We start from the raw sequence: 5034 nt of genomic DNA, 5'->3' as shown, positions 1-5034 counted from the left end.
AAAAAGAATGATACTCTCCGATTTATACAGGACATGCAACCAGTAAACAGAGTTCCTATCAGGAATGTTGGTATAGGTCCAGTTGTGGATGAGTTTGCAGAAGCATTTGCTGGACATGCCATCTATTCTTTAGGTGATTTGTATTCGGGATATGATCAGTTTCAGTTGGCTTTGGAAAGCAGGGACATAACCACTATAAGAACTCCTATTGGGCTTGTCAGGATGTGTACCTTGCCTCAAGGTGCCATTAATTCTGTTGCGCATATGATGAATGCCATGCATAAGGTTCTTCGTGATTATATACCTCAGCTTACCATGTCTTTCTTGGATGATGTACCCATTAAGGGGTGTGTAGAAGAAGAGAAGAATGAGAGTCTAAATGAGCAGGGATGCAGATACTTTGTGGCTGATCATATTTCAGCTTGTGAGAAGATTTTGGCCAGGTTAGAAGAAGTGAACTTGACACTATCAGGGCAAAAATCTGTTTTTGGAGTGAATGAGGTTGTCATTGTTGGACATATGTGTGGATATTATGGCAGGAAACCCTCACCTGATAAGGTGGATGCTATAGGCAAGATTACGGAGTATTGTTCTACCACTTCAGAGGTACGGAGATTCATTGGAGCTTGTGTGTTTTATATGATTTGGATACCTCATTTTGCACATATAGCAGATTGTTTATATTAGCTGCTTCGAAAGGGGCAAAAATTTTATTGGATGAGAGCCACACTAGAGCCATGCGGAAATTGAAGAAGTTATTGCAGATTGCTCCTACTCTCAGGAAAGCGGATTATAATTGTGGAAGGCCTATTGTATTGACAGTTGACACTAGTCCAATTGGCATAGGTTGGGCTGTGGGTCAAGATGATGCAGATGGAAATAGGTATGCTATTCGGTTTGGGGTGAAAGTCCTAAACGAGAGACAGAGGAGATATCCACAAATCAAGAGGGAGTTACTGGGGATTGTTACGGCTCTCAAATGTGACAAGGAGTACTTTATTGGAGCTTCAATTGTGGTAGAGACAGAGTGCTTGCCATTGATAGGTATGATTACGAGTTGCTCTACTCCGGATATAGCTATGTTGAGATGGATTGTATACATCAAGTCATTAAATCCAGAATTCAAACACATAGCAGGGAAGGATAATCCAGTGGTGGCAGATATGTTATCTAGAGCCAGATATGATGATGAGGAGACTCTACTTGCAGAAGAGGATGATGCAGAAATTTCAGCCACTATGGTTGATCATGTTTGCCATGTCTATGATATTGTGGCTTTCATAGAAGAACTCTATGTTGGAGATTGATTGCAGATTGGAAAGTACCTTAGTACACTAAGCAAAAGAGATGAATGGATAGATGAAGAGTTCAAGAAGATCAGAAGGAAAGCCTATGGTTATTTTCTCAAGGACGAATTTCTTTGGAAGCATCCGAAGAAAAGAGGTGGATTACCTTTGCGGGTTGTCTGCGATAGAGAGACACAGTCACAGGTGATGAGGGAGTTTCATGAGAGTCCTTGGGCTGGTCATAGAGGAGTGTGGGCTACTTATGAGAAAATCAAGGAGAAATATTGGTGGAAAGGCATGTATAGAGATGTTTCTCACTTTGTAGAGACTTGCAGAGACTACCAGATGTATTCGGTAGTGCGTCATCGAGATGAGCTTCATCCGACCTATCCGCTATGCATTCATTATAAGTGGGTAGTTGACTTGGTTACTATGCCTATGGGTCTATGGCAGATGAGATATATTGTTTTGGCCAGAGAGGATCTTACCAATCATGTTGAGGGTAGATCTTTGAGAACGAAGACCACTAGTGCAGTGTGTAAGTTCTTATTGGAAGAAATTTTCTGCAGGTATGGCTGTGTGGGTAAGATCACTGCGGATCGCGGTGAATTGGATGCAGATGAAGCTAGGGAGTTTTTCTCTCAACTAGGAATCAAGTTGGCTCTAACCACAGCATACAATCCAGAGGGAAATGGGAAGAGTGAAAGAGGGAATCCGCCGATAGTGAAAGCATTAGCCAAAGCTTGTAGAGGATGGATTGGAGAATGACCGAGACTTCTACCATTTGCTTTGTGGGGGCTGATCGTACGACTCACAGTGTCACCACAGGATATATGCCCGCAGAGTTGATGTATGGTCAGAAACCTGTTATGCCGACTGAGACATGCTTTGACTTGGTCAGTTTTACCTTGGCAGGAGGATTTGACGAGAGAGGAGCTCTTAGCTCTTCGGATTCGACAGTTGGAGAGAAGACCAGAGGATATTTAGCTAGCTATTGATGACAGGTTGAAGGTTGCTAGACTAAGAAATAAGGACAGGTTTGACAATAGGCATCGCTTGCGGCCTAGAGCAATAGAAGAGGGAGACTGGGTATTAGTCTTTGATAGTAGCCTTGAAAATCAGAATATTGTACTTCGGACGATGGTGAAAAGATGGTTTGGGCTGTATATAGTTAGACATGTCTTTGATAATGCAACATATGAGTTGACAGAATTGGATGCGACAGTGCTTAGAGTGCCTATTGCAGGAAAAAGAATCAAGATTTTCAAGAAAAGAGATGATGAAGATTATGCATTGGAAGAATTTGCAAGAGAAGAGCAACGAGAAGAAACTCCAGTAGAAGAGACAGACGATATGACAAATAATCTTGCTGAAATATCAAGAATATACAATGAAGAGATTGATCTGTTTGTGGATCTTGATGATAACAATCTTGGATAGTTGGCCCATCCGGAGGATGCGCAGGATTAGAGGGGGTGGATGTCGTATTGCTGCGCATCTGAGGTGTGAAATCCACCCAAAAGTTGTGTGTGGGAGTTGATATTTTGTACGTACTTAGTTGTTATGTTTGCATATTTATTCTGTGTGGTAATATGGTAAAGAGGGGTCTTTTACTATCTTTTCTTTCAGCTATGGTTGACCTTGGAGATGTTGATATGTCCTTTCCATTGTCATCTGGAAGGCACAGTAAGAAGGGATGAGTTGGTTATCACAGATCAAAACAGAGGATTCTTCAACACCTTCTTTCAGGATGCATCTCAGCTGCTGTTTCACGGATAGTGGTAGCTCCACTTGAATGTTGTAAGATTTTATCAATGGTGAACTCAAACAATAGAAGAAAGGGTTTCACTTTGGCCATCTCAGACCTATGGAGCAAGGATGGCTTCAGGGCTCTGTATAGAGGAAATTTCCTGAATGTGCTTCAGATTGCTCCAACTAAGGATTGCGGACAAGGATATTGAAAAGCTGGTAAATAAATTGCACAGGAAGGGAGGGGCTGTAGGTTCTTTAGGTCTGAACCGCCAAAGCCAGTTGCTTGAATTTTCAGAATACAGAGGCTTTCTAATGCTTTGAACTTTCAAAGATCTAAGGGATATTTTTCAAATTTGGGGAAGAGGCAAAAGGGGGCGTAAGAAAGAAAAAGCAAGAGGACTATTTTTGAAAGAGGGAGTTTGGAGGCAAAAAAGCGGTTGGAAGAGGGATCGAAATAGCTCTACGGGACAGCACAGATCAAGGCGACAGAAGAAGGAGTCACAAGGCAATCGAGGGAGGCTTAATTGGCACAAGAGTAGAGCATATTCAATACCCTGCATCTATGCATGAAAGGAAAAGGCTTTTTGATGGAAGTGCTATGGCAACGTTCATGGCAGCGTTCAATGCACTGCTAGGATTGAGATTGCAAAATCTCAGTGCCCAAGGATCTATGATTCGAGAACACGTAGGAAAATTTCAGTGAGGCTCCAGCCAGGATTGCAACAATTTCCAACCCTTTGGTGTACTGTGGTAGCTGCTTGTTTTTCTCCAGATATGTGGTGTTTTACAACAAGCTCTATCTCAAGTGCTGCTTCAATCGCAAGGAAGATGATGGGACTCGCTGGTTATCTGCAGTGGCGAGAATAGCTCTTTTTGTCTGCGTGTGGTGATACTTCTCTACTTCAAATGCTGCCTCGGTGGTATTCAAAAGGTGTGCGGAGATTACTGTAGTTAGCTGTCCAGGGACCTGTGGGAGGAGGACAGAGCCTTATTCAAGGAAGAAATGACCTGGTGCTGCATTCTGGAATGACCATGAATGATCTTGATCCAATGTCATGGGAGTCTTCAGTACAAAAAAGCATCGAAGAAGAACTATATGCATCCTCAAAAATTGAGGGATAAGCCAAAGGGTGGAATTGTATGTAAAAACAGGTCTCAAACGCATTGTTCAAGTCAAAGAAACACATATAGATGCAGATTATTCGATTGGCTTCTTCAATGGGATCAAGGCATTAGAGGATTGTTGATTCCTCCCCGTTTGGTCTCCTTGGACTTGATCTCAGAAGGTCCCACAACAGAGAGGAGAAGCAATCGAAGGAAGCATTATTGGCACAAGAGCAGAGCATTTTCACTACCTTGCATCTATACGTGGAAGGAACAGAGGACTGGGGAGAAAATGCAAAAAACAGAAAGTGGGAGAGTCGAAGGGGAAACGAGGCGATGGAAGACGCTAGCTGTTGATGGGCTTTTCGAGTCTGGTGACAGTTCTTGATGGCAGCGATTGTAAAATCCTATTTATGATGACTGTCAGAAGCTTATCAGAAGGTTGCGTGTTCAGGACTCGTTCCCACCCAACTGGCTTAGCTGAAGGAAAGAATGTGGAGATGGAAGATTATCTACCTGGGCAGCTCTTGGACTGATTGTAAGAAGTTGGAATTAGTTAAAATGTTGATAATATGCCATGTCACACTGACATTGGTATATAAGGAGATAAGTTGTAAATTTCCATATCTTTTGAACATATCAATACAATTACAATCTTTCTCTCCCATCTTGCTCCAAGCTTCCATGGCTTCTTCATCTTTCCTGTCTTTCTCTCTCCAATTCTAGTCTTTCTCTCTCCTCGTCACTCTATTTCTCTCTCTTCCTGCAGTCTTTCTCTCTCCTCTGCAGTCTTTCTCTCTCCTCTTTCTCTCTCCCTAGTTCTCTCTCTGACAAGTGGTATCAGAGCTTCAGTCTTTGATCCATTATTTTCTTCCATTTTCACTCTCATTTT

This window comes from Lygodium microphyllum, chromosome 19 (genome assembly GCF_053477565.2).
Source record: "Lygodium microphyllum isolate KBCC chromosome 19, Lygodium_microphyllum_v1.1.10, whole genome shotgun sequence".
In the NCBI taxonomy this organism is placed as follows: Eukaryota; Viridiplantae; Streptophyta; class Polypodiopsida; order Schizaeales; family Lygodiaceae; genus Lygodium; species Lygodium microphyllum.
This window is presented reverse-complemented; position numbering follows the sequence as displayed.